This window comes from Vulpes lagopus, chromosome 7, assembly GCF_018345385.1.
Source record: "Vulpes lagopus strain Blue_001 chromosome 7, ASM1834538v1, whole genome shotgun sequence".
Lineage (NCBI taxonomy): Eukaryota > Metazoa > Chordata > Mammalia > Carnivora > Canidae > Vulpes > Vulpes lagopus.
In genome coordinates, this window is record NC_054830.1 from 92377433 (window position 1) to 92403371 (window position 25939).

The 25939-nt window shown below is 40.2% G+C and overlaps 1 protein-coding gene across 1 annotated transcript in view; it reads right to left on the reverse strand.

Annotated features, from left to right (window-relative positions):
• The window catches only part of FOCAD (focadhesin), a 308502-nt gene extending 285890 nt beyond the window's left edge, over positions 1-22612 (reverse strand). Inside the window, exon 1 of the mRNA XM_041762114.1 lies at positions 22560-22612. The gene's annotated coding sequence lies outside the window, so the exon portion shown is untranslated. The remainder of the gene's footprint in view (positions 1-22559) is intronic.
• Positions 22613-25939: the final 3327 nt, after the last annotated feature.

A 25939-nucleotide genomic window follows, 5' to 3' on the forward strand; every position in this document is an offset into this window, starting at 1 on the left:
TAAATAAAATCTTAAAAAAAAAAAAAAAAACTGAGGCATGGAATGCTAGGTAGATCATAAAGTAAGCTGAAATTCAAATCCAGATTTTCTGGGTACATGTGGACATGGAAAAGCCTGGAAAATACATGTTATGGGTGATTTTTATTTTTGCTTGTTTCTATTTTCTAAGTTTTTCACAAGAACATGTGTTTCTATAATTTTGAATAGTTACCAAAACATTTATTCAGATGCTAACATGTTCTTGAGAAGCAAAAGGTATGACTTTCTGAAACCAAATTACTGCAAATATAGAAATCCATCACTAACAAGTGTCATACAGTGATCAACAAACTAGGAAAATTTTAGAAATGATAAAAGATTACTTTGTTATTAGCCATTTTACCAGTGCTTTATGGAAAGAATAATATTGAAACAAGGTCATGTAATTTAACTAGATAGATACAATGAACTTTAGACCACTTAAAACCTTCTTCCATTTTTAAGGAGAAACATAACTATTATAATTTTCCAATTTAGACTCCTGGGAAATTTTACACCAAAATAAAAGCTCTCATTCTTCAAAAGAATTATATTTGATTACACATAAATAGGATTAGAAGTTAAATGCCAACATTTGTCTTGATTGCTGCAAACAGACCATTCAACCTCATTTCTTATTTTCCATGAAAACAAAATTATTAAGAGTTACAGTTCAGTTATTTTAACTTGCATTCTTAGTACTAATGAATGCTGAAGAGCAATGAGCAAAGGAATTTTTTACAGGAAGATAGTAAATTTTGCAGCTATTAACTAAGTCAATGGTGGCCCAAGATGGGCATGGAGACTATATTCCAGTCCTGAATGGATTAATACAATCACAAAAACAAGATCACACTGCTAGAATCATTCGGAAATAAAACAGTGCAGTGTGAAGCAATATCATATGTTTTTTGCAAACCCTAAGACTGTCCATCATGAAGATGAACAAACGTCTTTAATCCAATTATGCTTACAGTCTTGTACACTTCTATCATCATCATGACAGAGCAACCTGACATAGAGACCGAAGTACATGGGACAAAGGGAACAAAGAACAAAGCCTAGACACAAATCCTGGCAGCACCAACCATTAAAATCTATGATAATCACTTACTACCTCAGAGCCTGTTTCCTTTTTGGTTAAATATAGGGACACCTGCCTCACAAGTGGGTAGAGTAACATTATGAGTGTGCCTGAAAGCCAAGAGGATCTTGACATAGTAGATACTCTTAAAAATATGTCCCCTCCCTCCCTTGATACCATGTGGGATGGTCAAGGGAGGTGAATTATGGAAGAGAACTTGAGTTTTAGTTATTTTTTTTATTTTTTTTAATATTTTTTTATTTAATTATTCATACAGACACAGAGAGAGAGAGAGAGAGAGGCAGAGACACAGGCAGAGGGAGAAGCAGGCTCCATGAAGGAAGCCCAACGTGGGACTCGATCCGGGTCTCCAGGATCATGACCCCGGCTGAAGGCAGCGCTAAACCACTGGGCCACCGGGGGCTGCCCTTGAGTTTTAGTTGTAAGTAGGTTTTCCCTGATCAAAGACCAGTGGGATCTTGTATGTAAGTCGCCAACCTCAAAGTCAGAAACTATATGAGATTCCCACTCAAAATATAGCTGAATTTTAACATACCTGCTGAAAACCTTTCAATAGCTTCCCACTACACTTTGTAATAAAATAAAAACTTCTTAGAAATAGTGAAATGGACCATAAGGGAAAGGAGGAAAACTGAGTGGAGAAAAATTAGAGAGGAAGACAAACCATGAGAGATTCCTGGCTCTGGAAACAAAGGGTTGCAGAAGGGGAGGTTGGTGGGGAGATGAAGTGACTGGATGACGAGTATTAAGGAGAACACATGATTAGATTAGCACTGGGTGTTATACTATATGTTGGCAAATTGAATTTAAATATTAAAAAAAAAAAAAAAACACTTCTTAGCATGGCCAAAAGGTCCTACATGATTTGGTCTTACAACTCACCCTTAGTCAGGAAGCTTTAACCACAATGACCCCAATGTTTTCCATGAACCCCCCAAGCTCTTTCCAGCTCCAGGTCTGGAACTCTCAGGACCCTCAGCCTCAAGCATCCTTGCCTTCTTCTTCAAACAGCTGACTCTTTATGTCCTCCATGTCTTCCCTTGAGCCTTCCCTATACCATTGCATCAAGTAGCTCCCAACCCACTACCCCCAGTGACTCATTACTTTCCTTCATAGCTTTATAACAATTTCAAATGATTATCATTTATTTATTTCTGCTGCCCCTCTCTGCCTCCCAGCGAAAGGCAAACTCTTGCATGCAGGAACCTGGTCTCTCTTTTGACCCCTGTAACCTCAGCATTTAACAAGCACCTGTTCAATAAAGATTCACTGAATAACCAAAGCAAGACCTAGGATTTAGAATGCCAAGTTGGATGAAACAGTTCCTGTGTGTCAAGCACTCTGCAAAACACTTTAAATAACTGATCCCATTGGATCTTCATAGTAACTCTGAGGTAGGTATTTATTAACTCCCACTTCCCACATGAGAAAGTAGGAGCTCAGAGAGGAAGTAACTTGCCTGAGGTCATACAGTGGTATTAATAGACAGGATTTATTGAGTTTTACCATGTGCCAGGCAGGCAAGTGTCGAAGCTCCTTACATGTCTTCTCTCATCCGATATTCAAAACAACCACATGACATGAGTACTATTATTATCCTCATTTTCATATGAAAAACCAAGTGAGGCAAAGAGAGGTCAAAATTCATTGCCTAATTATGTAAGAAGCAGAGCACAAATATGAACCATGCAATCTGCCTCCAAAGCTCATTCTTAACCACTACTCTATATAGTTGACACAGAGTTTTTGTAAAATTAAGATAATCCATTAAAGCACTTTACTCATAACCAGGCATATAACAAACACTTAATATGTTAGCTATTATTATTCTTAGTCTAAATCCAACACCTTGCTTTTTCTATTACATCTTGCTGCATCTCTTTTAAAGAATCACTTTAAGAATCAAGCATCTCTTTAAAAAAAAAAATAGCTGGGTATGGATCTACAGTGTTAAATCAGGTTTCCAAAGTAGCTCATCAGCATATGCAGTCTGTACCTTTGTATATACTGCAATCTGGAAAATCATGTAATCAAGTCTAATACACAAAATTACATATTTTTTTTTTCAAAATTACATATTTTTTTTTTCAAAATTACATATTAAAGAGATGACCCAGGGCACCAGGCTGGCTCTGTCAGTGGAGCTTGCCACTCTTGATACTGGGTTTGTTGGTTCGAACCCCATGTTGGGTATGGAGATTACTTTAAAATATTTTTAAAAGGGGGGGCCATGCCAAGCACAAAACACGAAAATAATCTGTCTAAACCTACCCTCATCCTATGGCACCAACCCCCACAATACATCTCCCACATTGTATATGTTCTTGATTTTTTATTTTCATTTCACCACTGACCAATCAGTTTAAGTCCAATGGGCATCTAACAAAGAATAAAGATTGGCTACTTTTGTCATGGTAGCACGGATCTTTAGTTAAGTCCATGCTTCTTGCCACTGATAACAACACTTCCATATCTATATTCCCTATCCCTCCCTTTTTTTAACAAGCACAAAGCAGTTTATTAAAAAAAACATTTTCCATTTTTTAAAAAGAAGTAAATATTCATTGAAATAGATGAAAGCAATTATTTGCCCAAACAACTGCTCAAACACTACCACACAGACACAGATGGCTCTGCTTCCGCAAATGAATGCTTGGCTGGCAGGTAGCCCCACCATGTGACAGTTGGAAACACAGCTCCATGAGATAGGGAAATTTCTGCGTGGATGAGTTCACTTGTTTAAAAAAAAAAAAAACACAGTTTGAAATAATGGCGGAATGTTCCCGAAGAAATGTCCAGAAGCAAAAAAGATCCAACAGAAGCCACTGCATGTTCCTTCTCGGTCCCCACAGCTGTCTCAGAAAACAGAGCTGGAACCACAACTTGGCATTACATTCCAGGCAAAGAGACTAAGAGCACAAGGTGCAAAAGGACCACACTGCAGAGTGAGGCTCAATTTCTAATGTCCCTTCTGGCCCTGAAAGGATAGTAATCAGTTCTCAAGATGTAGATCTTCTCATGATGAAGGGCCTGGCTTCCATCCATAGAGCAGCTGTACCTGCTCAGATGCTAGTGAAGAAGTATGTCAAGCAGGAAGGGTTCCTCACTGAGCCTGCTGTGTTATTCCCCTGGACTTCTGAGTTTCTCGAGGGAAACAGATGGATCTTATTCACTACTGCGGGGCCTGGTGTGCAATAAGCAGTTAATAAGTGTTTTCTGAGTTGCTGTGTTTAGCACAGTAGCTAATACACAACAGACTCAAAAAATGTTAGAATCAAAATTCTGCTGTTTCTTTTGCTTTCAGATCAACTTTCCAAAACAGAAACTGAGAAACAGAAAAAACAATCTGTATCTTTCTCACTGATGAAGGCTCATGAAACAAAGGCCCAAATAAATTAATAAGAACCAGGAGTAGAAAAATAAATACGTTAACAACTTTATTATCAAATTAACACAGTAACCTGAATTCACTTACCAACATGTTCAGGGTTTGAAAATAATTCATTCTTTTTAGACACATCTCTTTCTCCAGGCTTTTTTTTTTTTTACTGAGCTAGTAAGTTTTGTGTAGGTAGTTTGTTTTTGTTTTTGTTTTTGTTTTTGTTTTTGTTTTTGTGTGTGTGCGTGTGTAGGTAGTTTAAAGATGTACCAAGTCCAAATCCTAAATCAGAATCCAGATTAGTGAGATTTTATTACACTGTTATTCATTTTGGTATATTTTCTTTAAAAAAAAAAAGGTCAAAGAACACATGCAAAAGCTCACAAGACTGGTTTGTCACTGCTTCCAGCTGAATCTAATAGAGATGGAAAATGGGTCTTTGTTACTTGAATACATCATAAGTTTTACATGAATGCTTCAGTTGACAGCTATTATTTATCATAGCTATGCTCTTAATCTGCTATGTATTACAACCCTTTAGAAACCCACAATATCACCTCTGCATATTTCCCACTGGGGTAAAAGGCATTTTAAGCATGTAATTACCCAAAGAAGTAACATTTACTAATTTTCTATTACACAGCTAGTATTATTCATGACTGTTTTTATTTGTAGGGTGCTTAATAGTCAGAAACTCGTTAGCCTTCACAACTGTCCTGGGCGAAGCCTGTTAGTAAATCATTCCACATTAGCACAGAGACACCAAGCAGCGTATGCAAGAATTAGAAGAGGCTCCTGGAATAAAATACTGATATCCAGTTAACAGTACAGGGTACAGTATGTCTTTCGGATAGTTCACTTTAAGATTATATTTAAACAAAGAAGATGAGGAGGAGGAGGAACAGGTGAAGGAGGAAAAAGCAACACGTCGCTTCTCGTGGGAGTTTTTTTAAATTTCACAAATGTTAAAGCCAATACAATTTTTTTTTAAAGATTTTATTTATTCATTCATGACAGACACGGAGAGAGAGAGAGAGGCAGAGACACGGCAGAGGGAGAAGCAGGCTCCATGCAGGGAGCCAGACATGGGACTCGATCCCAGGTCTCCAGGATCACACCCGGGGCTGAAGGCGGCGCTAAACCACTGAGCCACTGGGGCTGCCCTATGTACAGTTTCAGTGGAACTTTTCAACACTACCTTGGACGTAAATGACCAATGAGATGAACAGGAGCAAAGCCCTACAGACCAGCAACAATAAAAGCCAATGTTCAAAGAGCTGCATTTCAACCTCCAGAATTACTTCTGCCTGTAGCCCGAATTCAAACACTGAAATTGCACCCAGCCAGGCTCACCTCCAAACTGATGCAAAAGTCCTCAAAGCCACAGAAATAAGGTAGAACCAACATGACCCCCAGGATGGCAAGAGCCTCCCCAAGCCCCACCCGCCAAACTCAATTCCATTAGGAACTTAGCACAGTAAAGCTGAAAGTCTGAGGTAGTTGTCAAAACTAACCCACTCTGTAGGGGAGCAGGCAATCAAGGTACTACTACTTGCTGAGCATTCGATCTTATGTTTGGCACTTCTTGGCTACATTCCAGAGGGTGGCATACAGTCGTCGAGCTCTAATCACTTCCTGTTCCAAAAGTGTAAGAATACACAAGGCTTTAAAAGCAACCAACCACCTTTTGTGTAAAATTATTCACTGACTGACCTAAAAGGTAAGCTAAGGAATATGCAGATAAAATACTGCTTAGTTATGTAAAATACATTTACAAAGAGTTTTAATAGTATAAGCAAATGCTTATAATAGAGTTTTTTATAAGAAATTATTACACATAATCATGAACACAACCAAGATAAACCACATATATAAAGACATAGGATTAAGGGAGAAAGAAGTGAATGAATATGCAAAAAGACGAACAAGTTTCTGGGGTGCCTGGGTGGCTTAGTCAGGTAAGTGTCTGCCTGATTCAGCCCATGGTCCAAGGGTCCTGGGATGGAGCCCTGCTTAGCAGGGAGTCTCCTTCTCCATCTGACCCATCCCCATCTCGTGCTCTATCTCCCACATAAATAAATAAAATCTTTTAAAAAGTAAAACTTAATAAATTCCTGTCTGGGAAATAAGATGATAGTGATCACAACCTATCACAAATCCTCCTTATATTTGTTACTTTTAACTCCACACCCCCACCCCCACCCCTACAATGAGCATCCATTACTCTTTTTAAACTAAGTAAAAATTATTCTCTTCAAATAAAACCATATGGTCAGTTTTTAGGTCTCAATAAAAAAATTAGTGATCTTATTTATTCACTTGCAACCGTGGTCTTTCATCATCGTCTAAAGAGGCAGTTTTGCCACAGAACACACCAAGATAAAAGTCTCACTTGATCCAATTACACTGCTTATTAAGAGCTATTTAATGAGAAAGTCACACCTTTGAGTTATTAGAAGCTATAATGGTCCTGCAGAGTTCCAAACAAGTGAGCTAACAGAATTACCTTTGATTCTAAATTGTTTGCCAGCAAATTAATCCATCTGTCCCTGAAAAAAATTAAGTGTTCCTCCAGTGTGTTCAACTTTCTCCACTCTCATTTTCATCAAGGATGTTAGCCTCAGTTGAGAAAGTAGGTATTTCTTAACAGTTATTGTACAGTAATAGATATACAAAGAAATGCACATGTTTAATGTGTACCGTGTGATGAGTTTGGACATACTTAAACACCCACCGCCCCATACCATCAGCACAATCAAGGTACCAGACATGCAACGCCTTCCAGAGTTTTCTTGTGTCCTTTGGTTTTTGTTCTGTGGCAAGAAAACTTCACAAGGTCTACGCTATTAACAAATTTTGAAGTGCACAATACTGTATTAGCTCTAGGCACTATGTTGTACAGTAGACCTCCAGAACTTATTCATTATAGCCTAACGGAATATTTATAAAAGCCAGGTATGTTTCATTGCTTAAATTACAGTACAAGAGTTTCTTTTCCTTGAATTTTCCAAATGCACATACAACCTGATACCTAAAAGAAAATTACATCATCGATAGATGAATTTTAGGGCAGTCTTATGTTTTGGCATCTGTCAAAGAATAAAGAAAGAGTTAGAGGCACCTGGGTGGCTCGGTGGTTGAGTGTCTGCCTTGGGCTCAGGGTGTGATCCTGGGATCCTGGGATCGAGTCCAACATCAGGCTCCCTGTGGGGAGCCTGCTTCTCCCTCTGCCTGTGTCTCTGCCTCTCTCCCTGTGTCTCTCATGAATAAATAAATAAAATCTTTTTAAAAAAAGAAAGAAGAAAAGAATAGAGTGGCATTTGGACAGAGACTGGAAAGAAACAATGACTAGTCCAGACAGAAGGAATACTAAGAGCAATGACCCCATGATGGAAACAGGTTTAGCAAATTCAGGGAAGACCATGGACACCAGGACAGCTGGCACAGGTGAGGAAGGTGGCAGGGTGAGAGAGGACAGGGCGACTGAGGGCCCAGATCACCTAGGTGCTGGTAGGATGCTGGAAGCCCGCAAGTCCTAGATGGCTTGGGACAGGGGGATAGCAGACTGCACTGTCATTTTTAAGATCATTCTGGCTTCTCAGAAGAATAGACCGTGAAAGGGCAAGGATGGAAAAAGAGAAACCAGTGAGGTTACAACAGTAATCTGGGAGCAACACCATGTTGCCTTGGAGAACAGCAGCAGAAATGATGAGAACAGGTCAGACTTCACGTAACAACATTCGCTACTGGATAGGATGTGGAAGGCAAGAAGAGCAAAGGATGACACCAAGGTTTCTAGTCCAGACAACTGAAAGAAATTCACAGTCACACTGAGATGCACAAGACTAAAGGAGTCACCCACCTGCTTTTAAAACATGCAGCAGGGACGCCCCAGTGGCTCAGTTGGCTAAGCGTCTGCCTTCCACTCAGGTCATCATCCTGGGGGCCTGGGATGGAAACCCGTGTAGTCGGGCTCCCTGCTCAGTGGGGCATCTGCTTCTCCTTTTGCCTCTGCCCTTCCCCCCCGCACACATCTCTCCTGCACTCTCTCTCTCAAATAAATAAAATCTTTTTAAAAAGAGAGAGAGATTCCAACCCAGTCCTACCCCTTCGCCAATCCCTATGAGGCATCTGTGGCCCACTAATCCCTAAGGAGAAAACGAAGACAGCTAAACTAGCAGGTTGGGGGGGGGGGTGGATGATCCCCACTTCCCCAGCCTTCATTGTCGTCCTATTTTATATCTCCTTCCAAGCTTTTGTGTTAAACATTCAACACATTCTAAAACCATGGTGAATGGGAGTAAATTTAGAATTGGGGGAGTAGGGAGGGAAAAAAACTAGTTGTGAAGTGATATTGTGAAGAGCAATGTAAGAAAAGTTTAAATGTACTCATTTCTTTAAAAATAAACCTTTAAAGATATGAAGTCACTTCGTTAATATGTAATTGATGTGTGAATGAACCATCAATTGTTGCTGAAATTATTAGGCTAAAGGATGATGGGAACTTCATTATTTGAAGGATTAAGATTACCTCACTGGAACCCATGCATTCGTCTTAGCATCACTAAAAGTAAGAAAACCAGACACTTAGCATCACTAAAAGTAAGAAAACCAGACACTATCCTCGTGTTGGGATGGAATAAGACATACATGGGGCGGGGGCGGTGCCTGTAGGGCTCAGTCTAATTATTAAGCAGCTGCCTTCAACTCAGGTCATGATCTCACTGTCCTGGGATCGAGCCCCACATTAGGCTCCCTATTCATTGGGAAGTCTGCTTCTCCCTCTGCTCCCCACCCACTAATGCAACACTCTCTCTCTCTCTCTCAAATAAATAAATACAATCTTTAAAAAAAAGACATACACAGAATCCTTTAAAAATATTTCTCACCTAAAACAATTCAAAATAGATCTACGCACCTTTCCATATTTAACTACCAATTTATAGAAAGCTCAAGAAATGGAGAAACAAGGTAAACAAACTCCATGTACAGAGCAATAAACTCGGAATTTGAGACATTTTATTGGACAACTGACTGATTCTCCAACAAATCAATGACATACAAAAAAGAAGGGCTAGAAAGACTGTAAGTATAAGTAATGAAGAGACTTAATAACCAACTACAATCTGGGAGCAACTGTAATAAAACCCTATTGGCACAGCTAAGAAATTCTGAAATAGAGAAGGAATGACTATCAGAATAGTTGAGAAATTGGTGTTACTTTAGCTTTTGTTGAGTGTGATAATGGCATAGAAATTATGTTTAAAATAAAACATTAAAATTAAATTATTACATTTATTAAGAGTGATTTTAATTAAAAATGATTTAAAATATTAATCAAAAACAATTATTTTTGGAGAAAAAGCCAAAGGAAAAAATGTTAGAGAAACAAACCAAGATCAACAGAATGTTAATTTTGTTTAAATTCATTTATTATAGTACCTAATTATGTGTGTGTTCAATATTTTCCACAAGAAAACTAAGAAACCAGAAATTGTAAGATTACAATGTGAACCAATTTAAAAAAAAATTATCATCAACTTGCAACAGCTAATCTGTGACTGAAGATTTCCTTGATGATATACAACAAAAACAAATTACAAAAATAAATTGGAGGGGTATCTCGGTGGCTAAGTGGTTGAGCATCTGCCTTTGGCTCAGGTCGTGATCCCAGGGTCCTGGGATCAAGTCCCACATCCGGCTCCCGGCAGGAGCCTGCTTCTCCCTCTGCCTATGTCTCTGCCTCTCTCTGTATCTCTCATGAATAAATGAAGTCTTTAAAAAATAAAAAAATAATAATAAATTAGAGGCTGAGGCACTTAAGAGATTATCATTTTCATTCATAATCACTAATTTCAAAGGTTATGCTCCTGCTTAATGGGTCAGAATGATTTAAGACTATGCTATAGGGGATCCCTGGGTGGCGCAGCGGTTTGGCGCCTGCCTTTGGCCCAGGGCGCGATCCTGGAGACCCGGGATCGAATCCCACGTCGGGCTCCCGGTGCATGGAGCCTGCTTCTCCCTCTGCCTGTGTCTCTGCCTCTCTCTCTCTCTCTGTGACTATCATAAATAAATAAAAAATTAAAAAAATTTTTAAAAATAAAAAAATAAAAAAAAATAAAAAAAAATAAAGACTATGCTATAAATTAGAATTTAACATAACTCTGTTTTGACTGGAAAAAAAATCTCTTTCTTACCTGAAGTTATCAGAAGAAGAAGGTCCAAAAGTTTAGAAGAGGTATGGAAATCTGTCTCAGACTAATCCTTTTTTTTTTTTTTAAGATTTTATTCATTTATTCACGAGAGACAGAGAGAGAGAGAGAGAGAGAGAGAGGCAGAGACACAGGCAGAGGGAGAAGCTGGCTCCATGCAGGGAGCCTGTGTGGGACTCGATCCTGGGACCCTGGGATCATGCCCTGGGCTGAAGGCAGGTGCCAAACCACTGAGCCACCCAGGGATCCCTATCTCAGACTATTCTTTCACATGTTAACTATTTCAGCTTTGCTTTGAATAAAAATGTTATGATTTACCCCTCAAAGTGAAGAAGCTGCTAGTAAGTACCTAAAGGGGAGATATTCTATGCAGTTGATTTGAAAACAGGACACTCTTCTTCCAAAGAATAAAGAGCCTGGAGATGGAAAAACACTTTGGCTAGCTGAGCTCTAAAAACAGAGGATCACAAAAGTATTTACAAATATATCAATGAGTGAATCAATCAATCAATCAATCAATCAATAAACAAACAGTACTTGTAAAAAGAGGCCACAAATTTCCTCAAGTAATAAGTAGCCAGAATCTATTCTAAGGGCTCTTCCATAAAACATGCAAGAGATAGCCAGATACCTGAAAAAAGTTCCATACTAAAAACCTACCCTTCATTTGACAAATATTTATTAGATGCTACCTTGCGTCAAACGCTGTACTATTAAAAAAAAAAAAAAAAATCCCTCTACACTGAAGATAAAAACAGGTCCCTGCCTGTACAAGGGGATTACATTCCTAGTAGAGGGAAAACAAAAATAAGCAAAATAGTAAATGACACAGCATTTTATAAGGGCTATATACAAAAGTAAAGCAGGAAAGGGGGACAGAAAGAAAGAGGATCTAATTTTTAGAATAATGGTCAGTGAGGAACTCACAGAGGTGACACACAAGCTAAGACTTAAATGAAGTGAAGCAGGAGTCCACAGTCTCTAAGAAGGGAGTTCCAGGCAAAAAGAACAGCAATAGAAAAATCATGGTGGGAGGGGAACCTGGGGCTCTAGTTGAGCATCTGCCTTTGGTTCAGGGCGTGATCCCAGGGTCCTAGGATCAAGTCCCACATCAGGTTCCCACAGGGAGCCTGCTTCTCCCTCTGCCTGTGTCTCTGCCAGTCTCTCTCTCTCTCCCTCCCTCTCTCATGAATAAATAAATAAAATCTTTATTTTTTTTAATAAAATCTTAAAAAAAAAAAGTGGGAGCATGTCACCTTTAGGTTGGAAGAACAGCAAAGAGGCTAATAGAGCAGGTTAAATGAGTGAGGGCAGAGTAGCTGGAAATGAAGTTAGAAAGGCAACAAAGGGGCCAGATCACAGGCCACTGCAAAGACTTTCCCTCTTATTTCGGGTGGCAATGGGAAATCACTAAAGGGTTCTGGATGAGTGATGAGATGAGAAATCTAAGGTGTGTTTTAAAAATAATCACTTTGTTCTGCTGACAATATTTCAGGGGGCAAAGAAAGAATAGGGCACTTAGAAGACTATGATAGACTGCAAGAAATGCCCCAAATTCTTCCCAAATCCTGTATGCATACTTCTTTACAAAGTGACTTTGCTGCTCCCCTCATAAACAGGTAATCTATTTCTCCACTCTTGAATCTGGGCTTCCTTGTTGACTGCTTTAATCAGCAGCAGAGGAAGTGAGGCTGTGGAGTTTTAGTTTCAATGCCACACTGCTTCCTCTTGCTTTCTTGCTTCCATTAAATCACCATGTTAAGAGCCATGGAATAGCGGGGCACCTGGGTAGCTTAGTGGTTGAGGTCTGCCTTTGGTTCGGGTTGTGATCCCAAGGTCCTGCGATCAAGTTCCGCATCAAGCTCCCCACAGGGAGCCTGCTTCTCCCTATGCCTATGTCTCTGCCTCTCTCTCTCTCTCATGAATAAATAAAATATTTTTTTTAATTTTTTTTTAAAAATCATGGGACAGCTGAGCAAGAACACACATAGCAGAGACAAGCCTCCCAGATGAAGCCTCCAAACCTACCAGTCCCCATTTGCTACATGAGTGAATCCAGGCAAGACTACCAGAAGAACTACCCGCCCCCTCTCCAAAACCAACCCCAACCCAAATTGCTAACCCCAGAATCATAGACTAAAAAATGATTGTTGCTTTACCCCACTAAATTTTGGAGGTGGGTTGTAACAGCTAACCAATATAGAGGTTATTACAACATCAAGGACATAGACAACACGGTCTTGGACTAGACTGAGAGCAGCAGGTAATGAGAAGTACTCAGACTCCAGACAGACATATGCCAAAGGTACAGCCAACAGACTTTCCTAATAGTTTACATGTGTGGATTGTGAGAGCAAGAGAAGAGTCAAGGATGACACCCAGGTGACTGTCCCGAGTCATGGAAATGAAGGAGTGTCCAAGGACTGAGATGGGGAAGACCACAGAAGAAACAAGTATAGAGAAGAAATCAGGGACTGAGGTTGAGATCTCTATCTGTCATCCAAAGAGAAATGCTGAGTAGGTACCTGGATACACGGAGTCTCATTTCAGGGACAAGGTCCAGGCTAAAAATATAAATTTTGCAGCTAACAGAGTTATTACCAGCATTTACAAAGGCTGAGTGATATGACTGATATGATACAAACCCTCATCCAAACTTGACATTCAAACTTCTAGACTATGAGGTCCAATGACTGAGCAGCACTCCAATGAGGTCAGAGAGATAAGAGAGAACCAGTAAGGGAGTTGAAAGGAGCAGTAAAGGTAAAAGAAAACCAGGAATTGTGGCATCTTTGATAATTATGGGAAGAAAGTGTTTCAAGAGGCAGAATGTGATCAACTGTTTCAAAAAATGCTGATAGGAAATGGTAACTATATGGCAGGCTGGGGGTGGCAGTTAATACAATGGTGGTCATCACTTTGCAATTTACAAATGTAAATGATCAAATTGCAATTTACAATTAGAATCTCCAAATTTGTAATTTTATAATTTACAAATTACAATTATCAAATCAACACACCTTAAACTTTCACAATGTTATGTGCCAATTATATCTCAATAAAGTTGGGGCAGAATGCTGATAGGCCAGGGAAGAGATGAAGATTAAAAAACAGACCTTTCGGTTTAGCAAAATGAAAGTCATTAATCACTCTGAGGAGAGCAAATTCTGTCAAAGTGGTGAAGGAAGCAGGATTCAAGTGGGTTTGAGGAAGAATAAGAAAATAACCGGACACATGAGTGTAAGTTTTGCTATAAAGGTGAAAAAAGAAATTATGTGGTGGCATGAGGGGAAGATGCGGTCAAGACAGATAATTGTTTTTAAAGATTTTATTTAAGTTTTTATTTATTTAAGTAACCTCTGCACCCAACGTGGGACTCAAACTCACAACCCTGAGATCAAGAACCACATGCTCTACCTTCTGAGCTAGAGAGGAACTTTGAAAGGTAATTTTTTTTTTTTTGGTGGGCTCCATGTTGGGTGGGATTTGAACCAATGACCCTGAGGCCAAGACCTGAACTGAGATCAAGACTTGGATGCTTAACCAACTGAGCCACCCAGGCGCTCCCATCAATAGGTAATTATTCTAAGATAGGAGAAATAACAACATGTTTACATACTGAAGGGAATAATCTAATAATTAGGGAAAATACAATCTTGCTGGAGAGAGAGATAATGGAGCCGAATCTCTGAGTAGGCGAAAGGAATAGGATCTTATGAATAAGTGAGGAGCTGTCCTTAGAAATGTAGAAACTGTTTAACGTGACTCCAGATCCTAAAATAACAAGAGGGAAATCAGAGGGAATGTAGGTATGCCCACCTCTCACATTCACAGCAACTGTCATCAGTATCAAGGCATTTTTCACACCTCTCAGCCCAGAACTAACCCAAAAATGGTCAACATACCTTCCAGGCATACTAACAATAGATGAGAGCTGGCACATGTGATGAAAAGTCTTTTGGACTTTTTGGAAGTCCAAAGTTCAAAAATAAGTATAAAAAGCAAAAAGGCCATTGCCTCTCCTTCTCTGACAAATAACAAATATTCACTGGAGACATAGGTTATTCTTAAATTTAGAAAGAAAGGAATGCTGTCCTACTATAAACAGAAACTAGGATGATTTGATAGATAAAAGCTGACAAGAAGCCTCATCCAAACCTGACATGCAAACTTCTATTTGTAACTCCAAAGCTGGCTGTACACTTCAGCCCTACTCACACCCAAGTCTAATCTCTTCCTAATCTGCCTTCCTCTTCAGTAAACACTAGCCTGTCCTCTCCTTCTGGACTTTGATACCATGGTCAACTAACTTTCTTATTAGATGCTCAGCATCTTCATTAGGTGTTCCCTCTACTTCTTAGGCCTAGCAAAACCTATACTCTCCTTCTTTGGTGGCAACCTCAGTAAAAGCCAATCATCATTCTAAGCTCCAAGGCCTAGAAGAACATTTCCTTACCATTTACCCCAATAGCTCTGAGGGCATGTCATGCAAGTATCTTCACCTCATATATACTCATCACTTCTACAGGCATCGAAAACTTCAACCACAGTCTACTTTTCCAGTCTGAGTGTCATGGTTTTCTGGGGTCCATGTCTAAGGTGAGTGATTCATTCAACACATCAGTCTCATTGCTCTTGAATATCTCATCACTCCATTTTAGCCATATACATCCATGACCAAACCCTACATTCTATTAGCATCTTAAAATTGTCAACTCCAATATTCTTCTCTGAGTCCAGAATACTTCTATCAGCTATCTCCCTTATACCTACATATACTTGTATACTTACCTCAACCCGACTTCTAATCCCTTGAACCAGTTATTTTTTCAAGTTTATTTATTTTTTAGTAATCTCTACATCCAACGTGGGGCTTGAACTCATGATCCTGAGATCAAGAGTCACATGCTCCAACTGGGCCAGCCAAGCACTCTTGAACCAATTATTCTCTTTCAATCATTCAGCCTCCTCCTGCTTGGTTCACCACCTCCATGCCATCTAAATCTCACATTCCATCACTTCAACCATTGTCTTGCTAATACTTTGAGCTCCAACCCATTCCTATCATGTACAAAACAAACTCCAAGTACTAGATCATTCCAACTATTCAAAATCTCTGGCTTTACTGATTTTTGTTACAGAAAGTCACACAATTACATGAACTAAAAACATTACAAATTAATAATTCTTATTTTTAAAATATTTATTTATATGAGAGTGCATGGAGAGGGGAGGGGCAGAGGGAGAGCAAGAGAATCCTCAAGCAGACTCCCTGCTGAGCTCAGAGCCCAATAGGGACTCTATTCCAGGACCCTGAGATCATGACCTGAGCAGAAATCAAAAGTTGGACACAACCAACTCAGCCACCCAGGCGCTCCTAATGACTCTTGCCTATCTTCTAGACCTTCCTAAAATTTCTAGTGAGTTCTCTCTTCAATTCTCCACAGTGTTTGACAATTGACCATTCATTCTCTGAAATTTTCTATCTCCTTTTCTTCTAGAGCTCCAATGTCCATTAGGCTGTTCCCTCTCATTGTTTTTCATTGTACATCTTCCTTATGATGGTGCTCCCGAGAGCTTCTCTTCTGTTTTATTCTTTCTTACTCAACAAACTCTCTTAGGTATCTACAACCATTTACACTGTTTCTACTATTACCTACATGTTGATAACATCCTCACCTCTATATTGTATAAAATCCTTTCCTCATTCCCCAGACCAATGGAGCCAACTGCCCACAGAACAGCACCAACTGTGTGACCCAGAGGCATATCCAAGACTCAACTTAGTCATCTGATAATCCTCAGGTGGTTCTCACCTTGGGAAGTCATAAAACTAGGAGGCATCTTGACTCCACCTTTTCTTTATCCCCATATCAAACTGGACACCCAATTTCATCATCTTCACATACTTTGGATCCATCCTAGTCTCTCAAACACCCCTGTTAATCTGGAGCTCTACCATATTATGCTTTCACAAATGGGCCTTGCCGGGACACTTGGGTGGCTCAGTTGGTTAAGTGTCTGCCTTCAGCTCAGGTCATGATCTCGAGGTCCTGGGATGGAGCCCTACATGGGGCTCTCTGCTCACTGGGGAGCCTGCTTCTCCCTCTGCCTCTGTGCTTGCTCTCTCCCGCTCTCTCTCAAGTAAATATATAAAAGCTTAAAAAAAAAAAAAAAAAGCAAATGGGCCTTGCTGCACTACAATTCATCCATCACCTTGCCACATGAAACTGACTTAACTTTCTTCAACTTAAAAATCTCTTACCAATGGATTACCACAGCCTTGAGAATAAAGTTCAAAATCTTTAACACAGTAGGAAAGAGGGCCTATCATTATGGGCCCCTTGTTTACATATTAAATTTCATCTCTCTGTCCTCCCCTTAATACATTAAGAATCCATATTGTTTCTGTCAGTTTGGCCTCACTTCCTTCTTGCACCTAGAATGCCTTATCCTCCATCCTCACCAATTAATTTCTACTTGCTTTCAAAATTCAGTTAAAGCAAACATTCTTCCAAAAGCCTTCTCTGACTCCCCTGAAGTCTCATACACATACAGTTTTCCTGTCCCCCACAGGGCTCTATGCATGCGTCTGACTATAATATTTATCTCTTTATATTTTGGCCTGCTCTATGACTTCCATGCAATACTATAAGCTCCTTGAAGGTAGGTTAGGGACTTGGGACCAGAGCAGATACTCTTTGTCAAATGAAAAAAATAAATACAATATCTTTAGGGATGCCTGAGTGGCTCAGTGGTTGAGAGTCTGCCTTCTGCCGTGATCCTCGGGGTCCTGGGATGAAGTCCTGCAAGGCTCCCCAATGGGAGCCTGCATCTTCCTCTGCCTTCTCTCTGTGTCTCTCATGAATAGATAAATAAATAAATCGTTTTAAAAAAATACAGTATCTTTAATATCTATAACTCTAAAAATTCCATTAACTTGTTTCAACAATTCAAAGTGTTTCAACAATTCAAAACCTTAATACAAAGTTTCTTCCACTCCATGAGTCCTAATATCATATACTAAAACCTGAAGGTTTGATTAAATAAACCAACCTATTTGATGATTGTTAAAGAGAGGAAAACTTACAATAAATTCTGAGAGCAGCTAGGCCAAAGGAAACGGTTTTTAAAGAGAAGAGAGAACTATAGTTACAACATTCACAATAATAATAACATTTGTTCAACATGCTTATCAGCCAAATTAGCAAGCAGTCATTTTTTTAACCAAAAAAAGATTAAAAGATATAGTCTAATGCACTGAAAAGAACTGAAGTCTTCAGTTTAGAAGCGTGGGTGGACTGCTTCGTAGTCCCCAGGCAAATGAAAATGTTAATCTCTAAATAAATAATAATAATAGCTGACTACGCAGCTTATTTTCAAATTCCTTTGGCCTAAAGAAATGTTTTTCCATCATGAACAATGGAAAACTGTACAGTATTTAATAGCAAAGCTTGTGAACATCTTAAAAATATAAAAACTAATCAGACTAACTGAACAAAAGCCAATATAAATTTAGCAAAATTTCAAAATCATAAATGCAATGTTATTACTTCCAATGTGATTTGAAATAGAGTAAGAAGTTATGAGGTTAGAAGTACTTGGGGGACTCAATTTATAAAAATAATATTCATTATTATTTCAAAATAGATGAGACCTTCCACATTGCTTGAAAGTTTCTTTCAAATAATTTAAATGGGAGAAAAACTGACAAACATCCTCTGTCCCATAAGCTTAGCAAATCTTGTTTCCTATCATATAGAGATACTATACATTACCTCAATCCAATTTATCAATTATGAATCACAGACTTATGTTATACTTACATAACTATACCATATTTTATTATACTCATCTCTATACCTGTAGCACTTTTTAAATTTTTTAAAAATATTTATTTGTTTGTTTGTTGTTTATTGGGACACCTGGGTGGCTCAGTGGTTGCGCGTAGGCCTTCGGGTCGGGGCGTGACTCCAGAATCCCCCGATGGATCCCACATCAGACTCCCTGCATGGAGCCTTCTTCTCCCTCTACTTATGTCTTTGCCTCTCTCTCTCTTTCTCTCTCATGGATAAATAAATAAAATCTTTTTTAAAAATCACTTTAAAAATATATTTATTTGTTTGAGAGAAAGAAAAAGCATGAGAGAGCATGAGTGGGGAGAGGGAGAAGTAGGCTCGCGCTGAGCACAGAACTGGACACAGGACTCAATCCTGGGACTCCAGGATCATGACCTGAGTCAAAGGCAGACACTTAACAGACTGAGCCATCTAGGCGCCCCTCTGTAGCACTTTTTTAAAAAATACACAATATAGCAGTGCCTGGCCTATTCAGTCAGAGAAGCATGCGACTCTTGATCTCAGGGTCATGTTGAGTTCAAGCCCCATGTTGTGTATAGGGATTACTTAAGTAAAACTTAAGAAAATATATACAATATATATACACATAATATATGTATTTCACATCTCCTTAAAAAAAAAAGTATCACCCACATGTAATGTGATCAAAGTTTAAGTTATCACCGTTTCTTTTTTAGTTAACCATTAACAGATAGATGCCCATTGATAGATGAATGGGTAAAGAGGATGTAGTACATTTTATTTACACACACACACACGAATATTACTCAGCCATAAAAAAAAAAAAAGAATGAAATCTTGTCCTTTGGAAGAACATGGATAGAACTAGAGGATATGATGCTAAGTGAAGTAAGTCAGAGAAAGACATGATTTCACGTATGTGTGGAATCCATAAAACAAGACAAACAAAATAGAAGCAAAGTCATAGATACAGAAAACAAACTGTTGGTTACCAGAGAGGGGAGTATTTGGGAGGCTCACAAAACAGATAAAAGGGATTAAGAGGTACAAAAACTTCCAGTTATAAAATCACTAGTCAAAAAAAAATAAAAAATAAATAAAATAAAATCATTATGTCATGGGGATATAATGTACAACATTGGAAATATAGTCAATAATACTGTAAGAACTTTGCATGGTAATTAGACTTACAGGGATTTCATAATATATAAAAATATCAAATCACTATGATATACACCTAAGACTAATAAAGATACTGTATGCCAATTACACTTCTACTTTAAAAATCAAGTTGTACTATAAGCCTACCCTACCAATAATCTTGACACTATTATTTCCTTACTTTCCTTCTAAATACAGTTATAATTGTATTTTTCATTGTGTTTTTTCTCCTCAAACTTAAAACTAGAAAAGCTTCCTCTTGGATTTTTTCCCCTCAGTTCTTGCATTTTTCCTCAGTCTTCCATCTTGATCTGATCCATTTCCAGAATTGGAAAGGTGTAGCAAAAGCAAAACTGAAAAGTCATATTTCCTTAAACTTTCCAAATCCCTAATAGTAACAATTTAATTCACTTAATGGTTTGTGGGCAACTTCCAAAAAGTATCACAAGTCTATGAATATTATGCCTCAGAACTATTTTAGAAATCATTGTATACTTGCAGGAAGGGCAAACAATTTACTTGTAAGTCCCATCAACCAATCAGCAAATGAAAAATTGTGGCTGTGGGGCACCTGAGTGGCTCAATTGATTAAGCACCCAACTTTAGCTCAGGTCCTGATCTCAGGGTGCTGGGATCCAGCCCTGGCTCATCGGGGAGTCTGCTTATCCCTCCCCACTGCCCCTCCCTCTGCACCTGCTCACCTCTCTTTCATACATATAAATTAAAAAAATTTTTTAAAGCTATTGTTATATTTCTGTGGGCATTTTTATTCTCAAACTATTTATGGTTATCAATTCTGAACTGGAAGCAGTAATCAATTGAAATTCAGTAAATTTTAGCTTGATAAAACAAATGCTAACAGCACCTGGTGGCTCAGTCGGTTAAGTATCTGCCTTAGGCTCAGGTCATGATCCCAGGGTCCTGAGATCAAGTCCCACATCAGGCTCCCTGCTCCTTTGGGACCCTGCTTCTCCTTCTCCCTCTGCCTGCCACTCCCCCCTCCTGTGCTCTCTCTGTCAAATGAATAAATGAATGAATGAATGAATGAATGAATGCTAACATAGTCACCATATGATATATATTAGCCAGAGTGACAGTAACTACCTAACATTTAACCAAAGCAAGTTAACCAAGGCAGAGGGTTTTAGCTACCACTAATCTACCACTGCAACTCAAAATACTTTGAAAGTTGCATATTTATACAATTTTTTAAAGATTTACTTATTTCAGAGAAAGAATGAGAGAGACCGAGCACACATGGGGGAGGGGCAGAGGGAGGGGAGGAGAACCTCAAGAGGACTCCCCGCAGAGCATGATGACCTGAGCCCAATCAAGGGTCAGACACTTAACCTACTGAGCCACCCAAGTACCCCCAATTCTTTTTATATCATACCTTTAAACATAGCATTAAAAAGCTACTGATTATTACATTTCCAAATTTAGATGAGTCATAGTGCTTTGTATGCAGGAACTGAATGTGAATCAAAATTGTAAATAAGCACTTGCTTGCTAGTCAAAAATTCAATGTGGACAGATTCAGAAAGATTAAAGCATATAATCCTAATATACATTGTGTTTTTAAAACGGTCACTTCCCAACCGTTAACAAATTTCAGTAAACATGCCAATTGCCCCTCCTCTCCTTGAACATCTAAAAATTACAGAATACTTCTAATCCCATTGCCTCACTTTACAGACTGGCACCCTAGACCTCGGGTCTTTCAAAATACATCTAGTTAGCAGGATTACAGCACCTCGGGCCACCATGGTCTGAGGTTTACTGGAGATGAAAGTAAGAAAAAAAATGAAGTCTCAGAGGAGCTCTATCCTAGGATATAGATTCTTGAGCTTCTACACCTCAATCTGGAACATGAAATTGAACCATCAAACAACAACAACAACAAAAAAAAATTACAACTCAAATCTAGACAATAAAACTGGCAACTCAAATGAGAGAAAAGGCAGGGAATGCCCATTTTACTCATGAGACCCTGATCATCAAGGAATTATAAAAAAAAAAAAAAAAGTTTGTTGAATGGATGAATGAATGATTGTATGATACTTGATACGATGACTTGATTGATTTTATCAGCTCCAATTTCAGGAGCTAAACTGAAGGATCATGATGCCATAGCTGAAATTAAAACTCACGGTGCAACACACAACCCCTATGTGCAGCACAACAGCCAAGTCTGTGCAAATCTCCGCATAGCTGTTGCAGGTATTTCAAAACATACATTCATATATATTTTTTCAGGTAATTCCCGCAAAGGAGGACAGAGCCAGAGAACCGGTAAGTCTGAAAACAGGCCCTGCTCACCCATAAGCCTTTGCATGAAAGTGGACAGGATCTGAGTGAGTCACTGATAAGAATCAGAGCGTCCCCCCAGCCAGAGGACGCGGCCCGGAATCGCCGGCACTGCCTTGAACTAGGGAAGCGGTCGGGGGGGAGCGGAGCCACTGCAACCTGCTGCAGGTAAGTAAGCAAGGCTCGCGCCGATCTGTTTCCGAGTCGAGATCCTGCTGCGCCCCATCGCAGGCACCAGGGCCGGCCCCGCCCAGGCATCGCGCAGCTCTCCTACGCACAAGGCCTGGTCCTCCGGGAGTTCAGGGCCCACCCAGGACGGGACGAGGGCGAGCGGCAAGGCCGGTCCCTTCCAGGCCACCCACGCCCCGGCGCGGCCCTGCCGCCACATGCTCCCCTGCCCCATCTCCCACGCAGCCCCAGGCCCGCGGGGCCTAAGCCGCCCTCCACGCCGAGCTGAGACAGGCCACGAGCGGGTGCGACCCCGCGGCCTCCGAGCAGGGGCCAGCCGCACGCAGCACGCAGCACGCCGCGCGCCGCCCGCCGCCCGCACAGCTTACCTCCCTTCTGCCCCAAGCTCAGCCCCGCGCCGGCTGCCTGACGTGGCCCGCCCCGCCGTCTCGAACGCCTGGGGGCGGAGACTACGCGGAGAGAGCCAATGGGCTGGCAGACTGCGAGCGCAGGCCCCGCCCCTCCGGCTTCGCCCCGCCCCTCTCCGCTCTCGCGCACGCACGGTCAAGGCCAAGGCCGCGCACTGCGGCTGGAGGGCGGCGAGCGCGGCTCCCGGCGTCTCTGCAGGAGCCCGGGGCGGGGCAGAGCGGCGCGCGCAGGTGGGGGCCGGGGCGGGGGGCGGGGGGGGGGGCTGCCGCGCAGCGGGGGTTAGCCCGCGAGGACCTCGCTGGAGATGCCCCTGCAGCGTGCTGGGGGAGTCCTGTTGGCAGCCTGCCGCGATGCAGCCTTTGGCGACGCAGAGCAGTTTCTTGGGGTTTGGGGATTTTGTCTCCCAGAAAAAAAAAAAAAGTCCCGTTGACATTAACGATTCAGAAAATCTTGTAGCTGCCGCCTCGTGTTTTCACTTCCTTGGCCAGCAGAGAACACTGCGGCTGCCAGTGCTGCACGGGTGCATCCACCTGTTGGAGAGTCCTACAAAACGCTACAGCCTGCATATTTCTGCCCAGTTAATCTGGGAAGAGCAGGCATATGTAACTATTGCTATGATTGTTATTATTTTTGTCTAATACTTATTGCGTGTCCATCTGTGCATGAACACTCATTTTCATAAGAAGGCTGTAAAAATACCAGGCGCAGTAGAAGAGAAGCTGAAGGAGACAGCAGAAAAGAAAGAAAAAAGTGAGAAGGTAATGAAGGAATGGAATTCTGGTTGTGGAAAAATTATATACAAGAGTTAAAACAAGTTGGTCTAGAGAACCTGACCCCATCCACCAGTTTCTAAACTCTGGTATATCTTTAAAAGTAAGTATATATAGAAGTGGAGAGCTTTTTAAAAAGTACCAGTACCTGGGCCCCATCTCTAGAGATTCTCAATTTAATAGCTCTGCTGTGAGTCCTTGGTACTGGTACTCTCAAGTTGCCAAAGTCATTTCGATGTGCTGACACAAGAGTTCTACTTCTCATTTGTAGGAAGGATTTGGTTCCCTATACTCCACTTTAGAAAAGTAATTATATACCACAGGCTATTTCAGTTCTCTCAATAACGTATTATGCATTCATTCTGTAGGAATTTATCTAAATTAAATGTTAAACCTACTTAAATATTCAATCTCTGTTATCCTTTGAGAGAAAGCAGTTTAATAAGGTTTATAATTGCCTTCTTGATTTTATGGAATTTGCTGTGTTAACCTTAAAAATAAACTGCCAGTTACTTTACCAGCAAACGATGGGCTTAAACAGGAATAGCAGAGAATTGCAATCCAGGACAAGCAAGCTGCAGCAAAACCATAGGCAAGTGCAACAAACAAAGGAAAGGAATATTTTTTTTTATGCAGAAGAAGAATGAAGTTGATGAAAATCCACTGAAAAGCAAGAGTTGGGGAGCGATGTTAGTTTCTCCTTGGCTGAGTTGCAGGGGTAGTGGATTTCTTGTAGGAGATGCAAAGTACATCTTACCCTATTGGGACCTATAACTGATGATTCTGATTCTTATGGAGGATTCTTCTGTTGAGTTTGTAACTGACATTGAGGGGTATGGCTTTTCCTACCAACCTCCCCTTTAAGCATCCTAAGTCCACTATACTGAGGTTTTCCTTAATTAATTTTCACAGATATTCCTCTTCAGCCTTAATAATTCTATTTTTTTAATATTTTATTTATTTATTCATGAGAGACACAGAGAGAGGCAGAGACACAGGCAGAGGGAGAAGCAGGCTCCCTGCAGGGAGCCCAATGTGGGACTCGATCCCAGAGCTCCAAGATCCCACCCTGAGCCGAAGGACACTCAACCACTGAGCCACCCAGGCGTCCCAAGTCTCAATAATTCTAAATGTATCAGCAGCATCAGTCCGTTAAGCATCTGTCTTCAGCTCAGTTCATGATCTCGGGATCCTGGGATCAAGCCCCATATCAGGCTCCCTGCTCAGGGGGAGTCTACCTCTACCTTTCCCTCTGCCTCTCCCCTAAGCTTATGAGTGCTCACTCTCTCTAATTAATTAATTAATTAATTTAAAAATGTTTTAAAAATAAGTTCTTCTATGGGGCACCTCACTGGCTCAGTCCAAAGAGCCTGCTTGAGTTTGAGCACCGCATTGGATGTAGAGATTACTTATATAAATAAAATATAAAGGGCTCCTGGGTGGCTCAGTTAAACATCTGACTCCGGCTCAGGTCATGATCTCAGGGTCCTGGGATTGAGCCCTGAGTCCAGCTCCACTCTACTGGAGGGAAAGTCTGCTACTCCTTCCCCTACTCATTCTCCCTCTCTTTTTCTCTCAGAAATAAAAATCTTTCAAAATAAATAATAAAACCTATTTCTCTTTTATTTATTTAACTAAAGACTGTTTTAAAAATCTACTCCCATGTTTCTTAAGACACAGTAGTTTGACATCAGTCAAAATTATAGTTGAACACTTAACTATGTGAACAGCTCTGTTCTAAGTGTGTCAGTTCAGGGACACCTGGGTGGCTCAGTGGTTGAGCATTTGCCTTTGGCTCAGGGAGTGATCCTGGAGTCCCTGGGAATGAGTCCCACATCAGGCTCCCTACATGGAGCCTGCTTCTCCCTCTACCAGTGTCTCTGCCTCTCTTCTCTCTGTCTCTCATGAACAAATAAATAAAATATTTTTTAAAAAGTATATCAATTCATTTAATCCACAAAACAGTTTATGAAGCCAATACAGTTATTTTATAAATAAAGAATCTTAGGTACAGAATGGGAAGCATCTTGACCAAGCACATGCACCTAGTTAGTGGCAAAACCAAAATTTGAATCCAGACAGCCTGGCTCTCCATAAATACATTTACTGCCTCTGTTATAGAAAGGGTGGCTTTTAGGAGTACATGGGGAAATTCTCCTTTAAAGAATAATGGTTAGTCTGTGATTTTCCACTTTTTTTTTTTTTTTTTTTTTTTTTTTAAGTAAACTCTATGCCCAATATGGGGCCTAAACTCACAATCCCAAGATAAAGAGTTATATATTCTATTCTGGCAACTGAGCTAGCCAGGTGCCCCTGTGATTTTTCATTGTTGAAAATTCAGATTCAAATTTGGGGCAGGATCAAGAGACTTGGGTTGTTAAACTAGAGCCTAGGACTAACTTGACTGCTTGCTACAAATCTCGGACTAAGCTGGAAGTATACCTCACCTCCTTCTGGGATATACTCTACCCTACTTGGGAGATACTCCTTCCATAGATTACTGTAGTTCAGCAAGGATCCTCTCAACTTTTAAATTATTTCATCTATTACCCTCCCAGGTATTATGTTAG